General features: G+C 57.9%; 1 protein-coding gene across 4 annotated transcripts in view; it reads left to right on the top strand.

Annotated features, from left to right (window-relative positions):
- The first annotated feature begins 2,214 nt into the window (after positions 1–2,214).
- The window catches only part of BCL9L (BCL9 like), a 30,656-nt gene continuing 16,331 nt past the window's right edge, over positions 2,215–16,539 (top strand). For 2 of the 4 annotated variants that reach the window (XM_010389324.2, XM_010389323.2), the window contains exons 1-2: positions 2,215–3,171; positions 9,502–9,555. The gene's annotated coding sequence lies outside the window, so the exon portion shown is untranslated. Of the gene's footprint in view, positions 3,172–5,800; positions 7,365–9,501; positions 9,556–16,539 lie in introns of those variants that run through there. The other 2 variants (XM_030917404.1, XM_010389325.2) reach the window with 2 other exon arrangements.

Raw genomic sequence — 16,539 nt, 5'->3', positions numbered from 1 at the left:
CTGGCACACCCACACTGCGTCACAAACGGGCACCCTCACGCATCCATACCCATGCGGGCACTTCCACCGACGAACGCCAACGCTGACACACCTGTGACACCCCTCGTGACACAGTGACACACAGATACACGGAAACACAGAGATTTCCCGAGTTGGCCAGTAGAGGGAGCCGCTCGATTCCAGCAAGGGCCCCCTGCCTCTCCTTTCCTCCTGGCTCTCTTCAGGGTTCCACCCAGAACTTGTGGCTGCCCAGAGCTCAGCTCCGAATCCCAACCTGGAACCTCCGCTGGGGGAATGAGTCACAGCCCCACCCAGGGGAGCGCTCTGCATGACTGCTCCATAGGACATGTATTGTGCACCATTTAAGAGACCCCTGGCAACACAGACTCACTCGCCCCTGCAAACTCTGTTTTGGACCCTGCCATGAGCCAGGAATTGTGCCCCTTTGGCTTGTCACATATGTAAGGGAAAACTGATCCACATAAATGCCGTGGTCCCCTCTAACAAGCACCCTGTTTGAGAAGTGGGGGCCCATATTATGTCTTTCTGGAGAGAAGATAAGAAATTAAACCTTATTTCCATGGGTCAGGTACTAGTCTAGGTGCTGGGATCTTTCACACTAGAAGCCTCTCTGGCTTTTGGTTTTCTTTTCTTTTAAGTGGGGATAAAATCGACTTCTCAGGACTGTGGTGATTCAACCCCCTAACCCAGGGCAGTGCTTGGCGCAGCAGATTCGCACTTGGAAAAGTTTTGGTGATTAGATCAAAGCATCATCATGAGACAACATGCATGAAAATGCTTTGTAAGTGGTGACGGGACACATGGTGAGGGGGGCTACTATGTTATCTTCTTTCAGGTTTTTGGCCCCTTCCACCTGTGCCTCCCTAAACCTTGTCCAGTGCCCAGCTGTTGGCACCATCAACCCATCAAATCAGTATTTACTGAAGTCCTACTATGAACCCAGCCAGCACTTGAGTATTGTGGGGAATGTAGAGGCTAGGAGGCATGGTCTGAGCCCTTAGGAATCTTTTGGGGGAAATCAGACATATATATGTGTGTGTGTGTATACACCTATATATGTATAGGGATGTATATACACACACACACATATATGTATGTGACAAACAAGATAAAACACATGAGGAAGTACTCAGATGCTATGACAGGATAGGTGGTCAGAAGAGAGGGAGGTCAGTGAGGCTAGAGTTATCTGGGGACCATCTGTGAGGATGGGCAGGGGACAGGGCTGAGGAAACAGCAGGAGCAAGCAGGCTGGCTAGTGTTCTTCCTATCAGACACAGTCAATGCTTGTCACTTGGTATTAATTCTGGGTGGGTGGGGACAGTAGGAAACAGTGAAAGTGCCCTGGGATAAGGAGACCCAAATTCTAGTCCTGGGCTTACCACTTTCTAGCTGGGTAGCTCTGGGTAAGCCCGTAGGTAATGTAAACCTCAATTTCCTCACCTCTGTAATGGGACCATAACATCTTTCTTGAAGGTTTGTGATGAACATTGAAACATGTGAAATGTTTTTAAAAAGTGCTTTGGGCCAGGCGCAGTGGCTTATGTCTGTAATCCCAGCACTTTGGGAGGCCAAGGCAGGCCAATTACTTGAGGTCAGCAGTTCAAGACCAGCCTGGCCAACATGGTGAAACGCCGTCTCTACTAAAAATACAAAATCAGCCAGGCATGGTGGCAGGTGCCTGTAATCCCAGCTACTTGGGAGGCTGAGGCAGGAGAATCGCTTGAACCCAGGAGGCGGAGGTTGCAGTGAGCTGAGACCGCGCCATTGTACTCTAGCCTGGGCAACAAGAGCGAAACTCCGTCTGAAAAAAAAAAAAGTGCTTTACAATTTGTTTTTCATTGCATCGATAGTCCTATAGGGTGGTGAGAGTGTGTGTGAGTGTGTGTGTGAGAGAGAGAGAGAAGCACTTTGAGGTTAGGTTAGGAGAGCTCTTTTGAGAAGACAAAGGTTTCACTTCCACAAACATTTTCTTAGCATCTACTTTGTGCTGCTGAGGATTGAGATGAAAAAACTCAGTCTGTGTCCTCAAGGACCTCATGGTCTACTAGGGGAGAGACATGAATAGAGATGCTCAGTGCATTATGGATGTGGGTGGGTACAATGAAGAGGGGACCCAGTGCTGTGTGTGTGTGTGTGTGTGTGTGTGTCCGGGCAACTTCCACTCCTTCCAATCAGTGCAGACAGGAAGGTAGGTTTGTCAAACCTTTCCCTAGCCTGGGATGTTGTTGGCGCGTCTCCTCCTCAATCCTCAGGAGTGGGGAGAAGAAACCCCCCTCCCTGCCCCCGGGCCAACCTGCCTCCGGCTAGCCGGCCGGGCGCCTTACCGAGTCAGACCACTGGGAGGCTGGGGGAGCCGGGTTGGGCGAGGAGGCAAGCGAGATGGGGGAGCTCTTATTTTGACAGGGGCCTCTCCGGGCTCTGGTATGAAGGCAGAAGGAGGCAGCCAGAGAGCCCCGATGCTTATTCAGGCTGGGGAGTGGAGCCGAGTGGAGGGGCGAGCGAGGCTCCGGCAGCGCAGGGGAGCCCGGGGAGGCGGCGGCGCGCGGCGGAGCCAGTGGCTGGACATGCCCCGGACCCGGGGCCGCTGCACCACTGCCGCCGCCCGGAGCCAGACGGCCGGACGCCCGCACACCTGGGTCCCCCGGCGCCGCGCAGCCCGGGGGCTGCGACCCGGACCCTCGGCGTCCGACCAACAATAAGCGCCCAGACAGCCCCCTCCCCACCCAGCGCCCGCCATCCCCGCGGGCTTTGGGGAAAGTGAAAGGAGGAGGCGAAGGAAGGAAGGAAGGAAGCAAGCAAGGGAGGAGGAGCGGGAGCAGGAGCCGGAGTCCTGAGGTTCGGGGCCGAGACCCCAGCCCCGCGCCCCGGCCCCGGCGGGTGTGCGCGCTCTCCCGCCGCTGCCCGGCGCCCACGACCATGCTCCGCGGTTGGGAGGCAGGAACCCAGGCACCCAGCGATCCCCGGATAGCCTCCCCCGGGCCGGGCTGGTATTGAGATTCAAGGCGTCCAGGATCAAAAGATCACCGCCTGCCTGCCCTCTCTGCATCTCCAACTGGCGAGCAGGAGGACCCCCATCCACACACCGACCCTGACCTGGTTATGGCTTCCAGCTCCGGCCTGGCGTGAGGACCCCCCAATCCGCGTGAGGTGAGGGGTGGGCTGGGGGCAAGGCGAAAGTCATGCCAGGCCAGCAGAGGCGCGAGGAGGGAGATCCAGTTTAAATCGGGGAGGGGAAACACAGTCGAATTGTCTCTTGCTCTCTGGCACGTACCCCTAGGCTGTTTAAGGTGTGGGGGACGCCCCCAGGGTCAGTGGAGGCTACTCTTAAGCCCCCAATCAGGTTGGCAGCTCCAGAACACCGTGGGGAGGGCTTAGGGGCAGCCAGGGGACCCTGCCACCCTAGCGCAGAGAACAAGGCCGGCCTTGGGCCAGCTGGAGCAGCGAACCTTGCCCTGGGGGCTTCTGGGAGATGTAGTCCCCCTCCCAGGCTCACCAACCCTGTGGGTCTTCGCACCCCAGCCCTCCTCCCCTGACTGATGGGAGCCTCCAGAAGGAGGTGGGTTAGGACTAGGGAGAGCTGGGGGTCAGTCACCCTTTTCCCCTAGGCACTGCCTGCAAGTAGCGGGGGCTGTGACTGAGGAGTCTCTTCTTTCAAGGCTTCTGAGTGATGTGGGCTTGGCTGGGGGTGGGGCAGTCATACAGTTCCTTGGAGGTGTCCCTGCGCTGCTAAGGGGAGGTGGCCCCTGCCTTGATCCAAAGGAACCCTCGGGGAAGAATGCAGGAAGAGAAGTGAGCTTACGCTTCTTGTTCCGCTAGGGTAGGTCCTATTCCAGAGCTGCTGGAATTTGGTTTCAGAAGAGACAGAGGACTACTAAGGAGAGAGTCCCTTGAAGTCTAGGAGTCTGGAGGGTGTCTCTGTGGAGGAATGAGGCTAGGATCAGCTTCTGTCTGTCTGTCCAGCTTCCTTCCTTCCGGGTTTTTCTGACACCCCCTCCCTCCCTCCTCTTTCTGTCTGTCTGCTGCTTGGGGTGGGTGTCTGTGTCTGTGTCTGGGGGGACCTCTGCTGAGAGGAGAAAAAGTGTTGCTCTGAGAGAGGTGACCTGGGCATGTGTTTGAGCCTTCAGAAAGGGGCTCCAAGGCTCCCTGGATCTTTTGCCCTCACTCCCAGCCTTGGTTTAGTGTGAAAGCTGTCTGTGAACTGTGTCTGCTTTAACTCTGCTGCTGCCTCTGAGCAGCTCTCTGGATGAGACCGCCACAGTGAGTGGGCTTCCACTGTCTTCTCCCTCTCTTCTCAGCCTCTCCAGGGTGCAGCCACTTCCGGGCAGGGGCTGCCTTGCTCCTTTGCTGCCTCTCAGCATGGGCCTGGCTACCTTCTTCGGGTCAGAACCACAGTTTCATGACCCCAGAGGAAGAGCGTGCTCAGGCCCTGTCTTCCTGGTGTCAGCTCTGAGGCCCTGATGATAGAGGCCTCAGGACAGGACCGGGAGAGAATGGGTGAAGAAGGTGAGGAGCAGGGAGAGAGACTGGGAGGCTGGTGCCAGGAAGGAAGGTGCCACCTCCCCCAGGTGATTTGCCTCCTTGGCCTTGGAGAGCCAGGTCTGGAAGGCCAGCCTTCTGGCCACCTCCCTCTAGGGGTTCCCTGCTTGCCCATGTTGCTCCTGAGTGGTGTGGGGTGATGGCTCACAGCAGGAAGGGTGCTGAGGGGCAGGTGGAATACCTAAAATCTTGGATCCAGAGTGACTTTTGTGCCTGGAGTAGAAGGGGTCCCATGACTGGTGATGGGTTCTGGAGGCCCATATGGAGGTTCAGAATGAGTTTCTACTAGGATGGGGAGTCATAGGATTGGAGAGATACTACAGGGTCCTAGAGAGGGAGTGGCAGTCCACAGAAATCTAGCGCCTCAGTGGCAGTTTAGGACCTATTGATCTCGCTTGTTGAATCTGTGTTGGGTACCCATGACCCTGCTTAGCTAGTTCCTGCCTTTGGAGTCCTGGTACCTGGGTTAAGCGGGAGCCCTAGGCTGGGATCTCAACTTCCACACCAGGCAGGACAGTAGCCTCTAGGCAGAGGCCTAGGGGGTGGCAGTGTCGGCTCAGCAAGGGCTGGAATGCCTGGCACCTGCTTTAGATTAAAGGAGATGCCGAGCAAAGGGGAGCTGCCTGCCTGTCAGGGGAGTGGCTGGGATGGAGCTCCATGGAGCCCAGGAGTGGAGAGGGAGGAAAGGACCAGGGTTGCAGCAGCAGCAGCCCAGGCAGGAGTGGAGGAAGCCACTGTCACCCAGCTCTGCAGCCCTCCTCCAGGGAGTCTGAGAGCCACTGTCACCTAGCTCTGCAGCCCTCCTCCAGGGAGTCCAATAGGAGGAGCTGGAGGCACCCACACTGCCCCTAGCACCACACACTGAAGTTCTGTCCCAGGACCTGGGGCAGCTCTGGAGAGCTGGGGTGTTCAAGTGTCCGGTCTTCCCAGGATCAGAAGAGGCCCACAGGGAGGTGTAGGGGGGTCCTTTGGGATTCTCATGGTCCTGCTGCCATGCTGGCTCTTTCTGGGGCTCTTTGGCTGCTGAGAGTGAGGTCTCTCAAGAGCCTGGGCACCCAGGGGTGACAGGGGAATGGCATCCCTTGCTTCCTTGTGCCAGAGCCCTGGGCACTGCCCGGGTGCTGACCTCTGATGGGGGGAGGGGGCAGAAGGGGGATGGCACCGTGGGAAAGTGGGCAGCTGTGGGAGCCAAGTGGGTACAGGCTGGGTGCCGCGGGCAGGGAGCCTCTGCCAGGCCCGCTCTCCCTGGGGTGGGGCGACTGTTCCATGGACTGGCTCAACCTGTTGAGCGCCTGGCTGCTCTAGCTCGGCATGTGTGCCCCTGCCTGCCAGCCCTGCCAGCTGCCCACCCATAGCCACACTGTGGGGGCTGCCCTCGGAACTGAGGAAACAAGGCTCTAACTGGCCAGAGGGGCCGGGATGGGGCCGGTGGGAGCTCCTGCCAGGGCTGAGGAGCCCATCTGAGTCCCAGAGCTGGGGCTGAAGCCAGTTGGAGGGCTGGAAGGCCAGGACTAGGAGGGGAAGGCCAGAGCACTGCACCTCCTGAGCTGGTGCATGTCACTTGGCTCGGCGGCCCTGAAGGCTGCCTGGACTTACAGCCTGGAATTTCCTCTGCCTGGTGCCAGGGCCAGGCCTCCGAGCCCCACCCCCAGCCTGGACTGACCTCCCCTCCCTCCCCTCCTCGGGGAGAGCTCAGCCTGACTTTCCCTGGAGGCTGGGGGAGGGGCAGTAAGGGCATTCTGGCTGCTGTGGGAGGGGCGACTTCCTGGGTGTGGGCATGTGTTGCACTGCCTCAGTCTCCCCGAGGGTCCGCATCCCTGTGGAGAGGAAGAAAGCATTGGGTTCCCAGGGGGATGCCCACAGCCTGCTCTGAGTGTGGGGGGTCCTGGAACCTGTAGAAGACCCCTGACTCCTGCAGGCCCTTGCTGTCTCCCTATCCCCTGTGACCCCTTAGCTTTCCACCCACTTTGGGCTGTGCTTGCTGGTGGGGAAGGGGAGCCAGGGTACCACTCTGGAGAGCAGAAGGTGGTCACTACTGCCCAGGAGTAGGGGAAAAGACACAGACAGCTTCCCTCTGATTCTCCATGCTGAGGGGGAGGGGCGGCCTCCCCTGCTTTCTCACTTTTTCTGTCAGTGACAAAAGCAGAGGCCTCTCCTTTGCAGCCCAGGCCCTCCCTGCTTGGCCCTGGACCGGTCCCCCTCCTAACCTTGGTGTTTTATTCTAGGCCCCCTTCCGCCAGGGCTGGGACTCCCTCTGTCCATTCCCGATCCTTCTCCAATGGACTGGTAGCCCTGGGCTGGCCTGTTTTCCCCTCCTCCTCACTCTGCACTTCCCCACCCCCAGCCTCAACTGGGAATGGCCCTGAATCCAGCAATTCCAGCATTTCGAAACCAGGATTGTTTTGAAATCCCTGAGTGGTTCTCCACCCCCACGCAGGCTCCCCTCCTCCCCAGAGCACTGCCTTCTAATCCGACTTCACACACTGTACGCTGCAAGTTTGTGTGTTTGAGTTTGTGTGCTAGCACATGGCTGCGTACTACTTTGTGTGTGTGTGTGTAAGTGTGTGTGTGTGTGTGTCTAGTGTGGGTGTATCTTCTGTCGGCGGTTCTGTTTGGCAGTTCTGTGTGATTGGCCGATGTCATGTGTGTTTCCTGAGCTCCCCGAGGCTGTCTCTATGAATACGGTAGCCTCTATGGGTCTTAAGGGGCCACTCTTGGAGAATTTGGAGTGCTTTTTAGGAAACGTCTTTGGATGTGCATCTTTGGGAGTTGCGTCTGCGTTGTCAGTGTCCGGGGTACCTCTGGTGAGTGTGTGTGCTGGGGGCGTGTCTCGTCCACGTGCATGTGCATGTGCGTGCACACACATGCGCTTCACTTCTCTTCCCTCCTCTCTCCTCCCTGGGAACGTGTCTGGGGTGTGTAGTCACAGGTCTCCCCACAGCTCCCTGGGACGTGGAGTCCTCTGCCCTTTGATAGGGAAGTTTCCTGGAGTGGGACCAAGGCTTCTGGCAGTTCCGTGGTCCTTGGAGAGAGAGTGGTGCAGTGGGGACTTTGTGATGAACCCTCCCTGGGAACTGGGTTCTCTCCCTCTACCCCTCATGGGCACCTAGCACCTTGTAAGGTCCCCATACCACCTGTCCACCCTCTTCTGGTCCTGATTATACAGTGGTGGTTGTTACAGGGAGGCCCGGTGCTCTAAAGGAAAAGGGGTGGGGAAAGGGAGCTAACCCCCCACCCTGGGGTCACTTGCTTCATTGAGGGCAAGGAACAGCCAATCACATTAGACCTGGGAGCTTGGTGGCAAATTTAAGGTTCAGAAAAAGTTGACTTCTCCAGTGAGGGCCAAATAGCTAAACAAGAGAAGACACTCATATTTCCAGCCTGAGCAGAAGACAGAGGGGTCTGGAATCCAGGCATCTAGGGTGGGGCCAGCTGCCCTTGTAGCCTTGATCGATTGTGGGAAGCCCTTCTTGATGTTTAATCTCATTCCCTCCTACTACACTTAGGCAGTATTCTACATAAGAGGAGGTTCCTAGGGTTTTTTGATTTGGGGCCAAAGAGAGGACGGTGATAGCAGAGTTATATCGGCATGGGATGCAGGCACTAGAACCTCCATAACCTTTCTGTATCTCAGTTTTCCATCCTGGGATCTCAGGCTAGAATGGAATGCATTCCTCCAGAAGCACTTGTGACAAATCAGTGAGGAAGCAGAGTGCTGGGGCTGGGGCTGATTGTGTGTGTGAGTCAGAGACCTGTGGAGACAGCAGCAGGAGGTGGACACAAGGATAAGCTGTCCCTTTTACGTCCCCACCCCCAGTGGCCTCTGGTCCCAGAGCACAGTGGGAGGAAGGGAGGGGTACAGGTTGGTGCCATGCTCAGTGACCCAGCAGGGGGAGGGCCTTGGCAAGGAATGTTCAGTTTGTTTCTCAATCTCTGTCTCTGAGACACGCACACACGTCACTGCAGACACCTTTAGGAGATGAGCTCAGAAAAGTCACCTAGGTGGCGGCAGGGCAGGGCAGTGCCAGATGGGGCCGTGTGGAACCAGCCTTTTGCTGGTAGATGCCCTGCTCTATATGAGCCTTAGAATGGAAAGTTGAGCACAGCCAAAGTCTTCTCCCCAGCAGCCCCCATCTCAGGTCTGGGAGGAACACAGGCTGGAGAGGGTTAAGTCTGGTTGGCAGGGACACCCCCCGCCCAGTGCAGTGAGAGAGAGGGAGGGGTGGTTAGCAGCTTGCTCTAGTTGGCGTCTCTCCCAGAATTCTTCGGAAAAGAACTCCCCTTTGACCCCCCAGTACAAACTGAGCCCAGCCACCAGCCTCCCTCCCGCCTGCTGTGGGAGCTTCGCCCAGCCCCCTCCTACTGAATTGCTAAACCTATTCCCTCGCCCCAGGCCCTCCCAACCAGACCAGGTCCTCAGGACTTGGCGTCTTCAGGGGACCAGGGCTATAGCCAGGGAGACCACACAGGGACACAGAATACACAGGCATTCTTTTCCCTGACATAGGATAACCTGGAGGTAGCTGGCACTAGAAACCAGGGTCCTCCAGCCTCCCCATCCCTCTCCTCCCCCAGGTCCTCAGGCCAGGTCGTGGGAGTCCTCTGCCTCTCCTCCTCCCCATGGGGCCAAGCTCTAAGGGAGCGCTAAGGTCTTCCAGTGCTTTCTCCTCTCTTCCAGGCTAGGGAGGGGATAGCGTGGTGGGTGGGGGGTGCGGGGGGGTGGTGCAGCTGGGTCAGGCTTGGCTCCCAGCCAATCCACAGAAGTCCTAGCGGGGGTGGGGGGGTGGCAAATGAGTAGCTCAGAGACTTCCTGGAGCTGCAGGCTGTGTGGACTGTGTGTACATGTTTATGTGGTATGTTGGTGGGGGTGCTGGGGTGATGGGAGGAGCGGGGGCATAGGTTGCTGGAAGGGGGCTTCTAGCTTTGACCCTCTCTCCACAGGGAGCCCCCATCCCAGACCACACCCTTGAGCCTGAGCCCGACATTATTCCTGAGGTGAGAGGTCTGTGTGCCCCTGTGTGTCCCTCTCAGCCTCCCTGATTTCTGTCTGCGGTGGCCGCGTCATCCTGGCTTAGCCTCTTGCTTGGCTTTTTGTCTTTTGGGCACCCTCCTCTTGGCTTTCTGCCCCCATCTCTCCTTTCATTCCCCTCCCTCCAGAGGAGGGAGGTCTCCTCTGGCTCCTGGTGGGCAAATAGCCTGACCAGAACCCTAGACCCAGTCGGGTGGGGAGTGGGGCCGGACCGGGAGGGGTTAGAGCCAGGCTCCAGTGAGAGTCCAGCCCTTCTCTATCTCAGCCGATCTCACCCCCCACCCGCCCCACCCTGCGGGAGGCGAGGAGATTCCGTCCAATCGCCCTGGAGGGCAAGGTACGATTTCCTGGTTATCCCAAGTCCTGGCTCCTCCTCGCTGGCTTGGCCTTTTCTGGCTCAGTCAAAGCCAGAGTGGCTGCCAGCCACAGTAGCGTGGTTTCAGCCCTGGCCCCCTGGTCCCCTAGTGTATACATGTGTGCGTGTACTCACACACACACACACGCGCGCGTGCGCGCGCCAGACTCTTTCCCTCCGTCAGCCCCCCTTCCTTACTTAGCAACAACTCCCTGAATTCACAACAAACACTCCTGAGGGCTCCCGGTCCGACTAGGGAAAGCTGGAGGAAGCTGGGGACTGGGAGGAGGCGCTTCTCCTAGACCATCCCCAGGAGGGAGGGGCTTCTCATCCCCTCACCTCAGCCCACACCCTCCCCATTGAAGCCACCCCCCAGGGACACCGAGGAAGTGGTCCTGCTCTCTACTGAGGAATGAAAGAAATGGGGAGCATTGGCCAGGTGTGGCTGAGCAGGTGGGTGGGGAGCAGGGCTGGGACTCCACCCTCACTGGTGAGTCCCACTTGACCTTTGACCCCCACCTGGGGCCTCTCACAAGCCCATGGTAACTCTTGGCAGGGGCTCTGTGCTGTTGTCTCAATGACTGGCCTTGTGCCCTCCTCTGACCAGCAGGGACAAGGATGGGTGAGGAGGTAACGGACTGGAGTTGGGCGGGGCTGGGGGAAGCTGGAGAACTTTGCTGTGTCCTGGCAGCACAGGCCAGGCCAGGCGGGTACCTGGGTTGAAGGAGTGGGGAGTGGTGCTCTCTCTCTCATCTTCCCTGGGCAAGCCCTGGGCACATCAGGCATGGAGGGAGGATGTGAGGAGCGAGAGGGTGGGGCCTGGGCACCCATGCTTGCTTTCATCATCGTTCAGAGGACTGACACTGTGGTGCATCTGGAGTGTTGTGAAATGGCCCAGAACCCAGATGCCAGGGAGTCTGAATTCAAATCCTGCTTCTTCTAAAATTATGGGCCTTAGGCGAGTTATTTCACTTCTTGGCACTTCCCTTTTCTTGGTGGGAAAGTGAGCATAATAAGAATACTTTCTTACCAGACTGTTCTGAGGATTAAATTAGATGATGCACTGGAAGCATTTAGGACTGTGAAGTTACAAAGTAAATGCTCAATAAATGTTGGTGATCCTTCTATTTTATTAGTCAGAGCTCTTCACAGGAACTTTTGACCCTCCCAGGGGTTTTAGCCCAGAAAGAATTGATAGTGAGAAGAGGGAGTGTGGGGGTGGGGAAGAGACAGCCTTTCCACACTCCAGATTCCTGGATTCTAATACCCCTCCAGACCCACTGTTTGCTACCTCCGTTTCCCCATCGTTGGTGCTTGCTGACTTCTTGATTGCAAGTTTGCCAAATAGCCAGGGGCCTGGAGAAGGCCCAGGGAGCTTAGGACACGCCTCCCTCGCTATCTTCAGGCTTCTCAGGGCCAGCCCTCCTCCCTGAGGCTGTTTGCTCAGTTCTGCTCCAGCACTCCTCCCACTGCCCCATCCCCTGCTGCTCTGCTCTCACCAGGCAAACAAGACATTCCGTCCTTAAATGGCTTAAATGGCCGCCTCCTCTCCTTCCTGGCCTAGGGGTCAGGGACCTGGCTTGGGGAGTGAAGTGTCAGTGTGGAGCTGTGACCTGGATGGCAGCTGTTAGGAACACCTCAGGGCCCTGGGCCCCCAGATTCCCTGTGCCCTGCCCGGGCATTTCCCTGAGGGGCAGTGCCCAGGCCTATGATAATGTGGGGGAGCCCTGAGGGGCCAAACAGGCACCTGCTGGACACAGATGGTCAGGGAGGGGGCATCCTGAAGCCCAGAAGGGGAGTGGAGTAATATCAGCATCCACAGCGTCCAAGGGACACCTCCAGAGTCCTTCCCTGAGCTGCAAGGGGGAGTGTGGACAGGCTAGGAAAAGTTCTGCCTTAACCCTGTGTGCTGGCAAGGGAGAATGCTGAGTGGGGCCGGCGGCCAGGGCTCCTATAGGCCCTGGGGTGAGAGTGGGATGGTGGAGGGGCTGAGGCTTGGGAGCTTCTGAATGAGGAGCCCAGGAGTGGGCGGCAGGGATGGGGTGCCCACAATGAGGTGTGGAAGCTATGCAGATAGGTGGGTAAAATCTTCTGGGGACTAAGATGTGGTAGAAGTCCCTAGGATCCCAGGGCCCCTGGGTCTGAGGCCTGGACTGAGCTAGCAGGTGTCTCTCCGGCGTGGTACCGAGAGGGGTGGGCTGGAGCCCCTGGCCCTGCTTACCATGTGCCTCTGGATCCAGAGAGGACACCTCCCTTCCATGGGCCAGGGGAATGAGGGCTCAGGGTCTGCCTGGGCCATGCCTCACTGCTGGGCTGGCCATGCCTCCTGTGCCCAGCCCCTGGGGCCTGTTCCTTGGGCAGGCTGGGGCTATTTTTGGGATCGGGCTGGGGCTCTGGGGCTGGTTTCAGATGTTCCAATGTGAACGGGAGAAAATGGGAACAGATGGCTGGAGGGTTCCGATCAGTGGGTACTGCTGGGCGCAGGTTATTTTTAGGACCTTGTTAACCCTTTGGGGGCTTGTGGGGTCACCCGGAGAGATATAGCCCTCTCTAGTTGAGAAGAGAACAGGTTTTCTTCCTGGGCCCCCTACTTTCCAGAACTGCTTGTCAATTGTTCCTTTGAGATCCATGGCTAGAGAGTAGGCTTAAGCTTTCTCCCAGCCCAAGTACTACAGGGTGACAGCCAAGGGACAGGCAGGGAGAAGGGTACCTGGCAGAGGGGAGGCTGGCTCTCTTGAAGGGAAATTCCCCTTTACTTGCCTCTTGGACTTTTGAGACATGGTCCTGAGGCTAAGAGAGTGGACAGCCGCCCAGCCCCTCTCTGTTTTCATGCTCTGGGTTTGAGTGTGTCGGTGAGCCCAGGATGCCCAGGACTGTGCCAGTGGAGGGAGCTGGCCTCTGAGAGGAAGGCAGGGAAGGAGCTGGGTCTTGGTACTTGATACCGCTAATATGATGCCCACGGGCCCTGTTCTCTTGGACACTCACAGGGAAAATATCTGGACAGTGCCTTCCTTTACCAAATGCCCACATATTTGGGTGCCATGGCAGAAGGTAAAAATGAGGACATTAAGGCCAGAAGTGGTTTGTTGAGGGCTGGTGTGTCTTAGGCATTCTGTTAGTTTCACATGGTTACCTCACTGTATAAAATTATTCTCATTTTGCAGATGAGGAAACCGAGGCTCAGAGGGATAAAGGGAAGGACAAGGCCCCATAGATAAGAAGGGGCAGGGTGTGATTGACACTATCTGACTACAAACTCAGTTTTTTGTTTTTTTTTTGAGACGGAGTCTTGCTCTGTCGCCCAGGCTGGAGTGCAGTGGTGCATCTCAGCTCACTGCAACCTCTGCCTCCCGGATTCAAGCAATTCTCTGCTTCAGCCTCCCGAATAGCTGGGATTACAGGTGCCCACTACCATGCCCGGCTAATTTTTGTGTTTTTAGTACAGACAGGGTTTCACCATCATGGCCTGGCTCATCTTGAACTCCTGACCTCTTGATCCACCTGCCTTGGCCTCCCAAAGTGCTGGGATTACAGGCGTGAGCCACTGCGCCCGGCCCTCAAACTCAGTTCTTATTCCACTGCATCCTACTGCCTGCCAGGGCCCCAGCCCCAGAGGGCGAGGCCGCCAGGCACCAGACCTCCTCTGGCAGCAGCTTTACTGAATGGGTGTGGGAGAGAAGACCTGGGGACAGGGGACCTTGCCTGTCACTGCTCTCACAATCCCCTAAGCCCTTTTTGCCTGAGGGTGCCAGGACTGACACCAGAAACCCCATGTGGCCTTCCTGTCTCCCCTGCAGAGGATCACAGGCATACATCCTGTCTCATCACCCCCACCCCTCCCGGCCTGGCCCACGTGCGCCTGCATCCTGGAGGGTCATGACAGTCTCGATGTCAATGTGGGCAGAGCTCATGGAGTCCCCAGGTGCTGCTGGTGCCAAGAGTGTGGGCCAGCAGGCGAGGTGAGGGGCCAGGAGGATGCCTCTGCCTCTGGCTGTACCTGGGGAGAGAGCAGAGCAGGCAGGCGGGCGGGCGGGCGCTGGGTGAGGTCCCACCGTGGTGCGCTTGGCTGTGCCAGCAGTCTGCTGCACTCCATCCTCCCACAATGGTCCCATTGTTCCCAGCAGCCAGGCAGTTTGGAGGAGGTTCCTCGGCCACCCCTACCCCCCTAAATAGGGACCAGATTAACCCCTTGGAGGACTGAGGCCAGGTGAGGGCCCACAGGGAGCTGCCTTGCCCATCTCTGCCTGTTCTGGGAACCCAGGCTTGGGAAGTTACCTTCTACCCACATGAACCCAGCACCAGACCACCTCCTGAGATGGGAGCCTCCATAGGGTAGAGAGTGGCACCTGGATCATCTCCTATCCCCACCCTGGTGCAGGTGCCAGGGGACAGGAAGTACCAGTGGGGCGGCGGGCAGAGACCAGATATATTTGGGCCGGTGGGGCTAATTCCAGCCACCACTGCCTGCCCTACTGGCTTCTGAGCTCCTTTCCTTCCTGTGAAACCAGAGCTAGGTTGGGCCTAGCTCAGGATTTCGGTGGATTTAAAGAGGCAGCACCATCCCTGCCGGCCTGGCTCCCTCTCCCCTGCCCAGGTAGGGTCTGGGGCAGAGAGAGGACTGGAGAGCTTCTTGCTCCTCCCTCGCCCTGGGCTAACCCCTGGCCCTTGCCTCTGTGGGGGTACCAGGCTTTTGGCACTCCTCTCTCCCAGAGCCTTGGGCGGGTGGGGTGGGCGGGGGTGGGCTGTGGTTTCCTGTGTTGGTTGTTTGTGCCTGGCCCAGAGTGCCCGCCGCCTGCCTGGGCTTCCTGCCCTGTCTTGTTTCCTTGTGCCCCCCACCCCCTCTCCACCCCTCCCCCCACTGTGGGAGGGAGCAGCTGGGGATTGGGTGGCTGTCTTTGGGGGCACCCCACTGCCAGGCCATGATTGCTGCCCAAGGCCCGACCACACTGACAATGACTGTAGGAGCCAAGAGAAGTGAGGTGACCTCAGGCCTGTCCAAGCAATGCCACTTGTCCCTGCGAGCTCCAGAAGGGACAGTGGGCCAGAATGGGCAAAACCACCGATCGCCCCCCAGTACCCTGTTCAACGATCCCAGACCAGAAAGGTCTGGGACCAGGAGTTTCCATGGCCCTGTGGAGCTGGGGTTGTCTGACATTACCCTAGGGCTGCAGGTGGGGTGGGGCTGGAAACTCCCAGGGAAAACCTCCCAAGCAAAAATGGCTGATTTGCATGGTCTCCTTTGGCACAGGGTGGGGGGAAGTGGGGAGAGCTACTAGGAACCAGGGCCATGGGAAGGCCCCCTAAGCCTGGAAGTCCCCACATCGAGGGTCCCAGAGCAGCACCTTGGTCCTTGAGCAGATTTCCTGCTGGGCTACGAATCCTTGACCTCCCCACCCGCTGAGTCACCACCTCAGGAAGAGGAAGTGACCTGAGTTGTGGAGAGAGCTTCTGAGGTCTGAGGGGTCCTGACACCCAGGAGAAAGGGGGTTTGGGACCCTGTCGTCTTAGGCGCTGTATCTCCCTGAGCCAGAGGCCAAGGATCTCGTTTGCTCTGTTGTCCCCAGCAGGGTCCTGAGCCCTCGCGTCATCACAGGGGGCCCTGGCAGACAGAAGTATGGACCCTCCAAAACATTTTCTTACTGCCTCTTTGGGGTGGTTTTGAGCTAGGCAGTGACACTGGTGGGCCAGCTGGTGAGCCAAGCAGAGGCTCCCAACGTGGGGGCAGCGGGAAGCAGGCAGGTTGCCACTGGATGTGTGAATGCCTGCCCTACCTGTGGTAGTTGTGTGTGGAGCAGAGCCGGTGTGTCACACCTGGAGGCTCTGGGCATCTGAGCCTTCCTCAGCTCCCTCCCCCAGCCAGGATCAGGTCCACTTTAACCCTTTGCAACCCTTAGGCTGCTGGCTCCTACCCTCGCAGTCACTCAGGGTGGGGGTGGCGGGTGGGGGAACGGATGGATATCTCAGGCCCTTTGTCAAGCCGCCTCCTCCGCTCCTCCGGGCACATTCATTCTCCTGGTATGCGCCTGGCCTTCCACTCAGGTGACTTGCACCTGCTCCCTGTTTGTGAGCTTGCTACCCCTCCCCACCTAACCCCCTAAGAGGGAGGCACGGTGATGTGTTCCCAGAGCCCCATCCCTTTGCTTTCTTGCACCTCAAGGGCCTCTGGCCTGGTGCTAGGAAGCCCCCTTTACTTGGTACTTCAAAATTGCATTGGGCTGAGATCAGCCCTCTTGCTTCCCATCACCAGGCCTTCCAGGTGTCTTCAGAGACTGTGAGTGTGTGGAGGAGGAGGGGTCTTTGGGAGCTGGGGCAGACTCTTGAGGGGCAAAGCGGGGAGGTGTGAGATGGGAAAGTCCTGACTCATCCACGCTTGACTCAGCTCGCCCTGCGGCGGGGTGGGAGAGAGGGGGTGGAGTCCCAGAGGGGAGGGTGACTGAAAGAGTCTTCTGGGGAGGAGCCTGGGCCTGAAAGGCCACTGGAGAGGACTGATTTTCTAATAGCCCCTTCCCAAATTCTTACAGGTTCTCAATTTTTGAGGCTGTGAACATAGGTAGTGAGTGGCCCTTGCCCTGCCCCTCCCCCCTTATGGGGGGCC

This window comes from Rhinopithecus roxellana, chromosome 15, assembly GCF_007565055.1.
Source record: "Rhinopithecus roxellana isolate Shanxi Qingling chromosome 15, ASM756505v1, whole genome shotgun sequence".
Taxonomy (NCBI): Eukaryota; Metazoa; Chordata; class Mammalia; order Primates; family Cercopithecidae; genus Rhinopithecus; species Rhinopithecus roxellana.
This window is presented reverse-complemented; position numbering and strand designations above follow the sequence as displayed.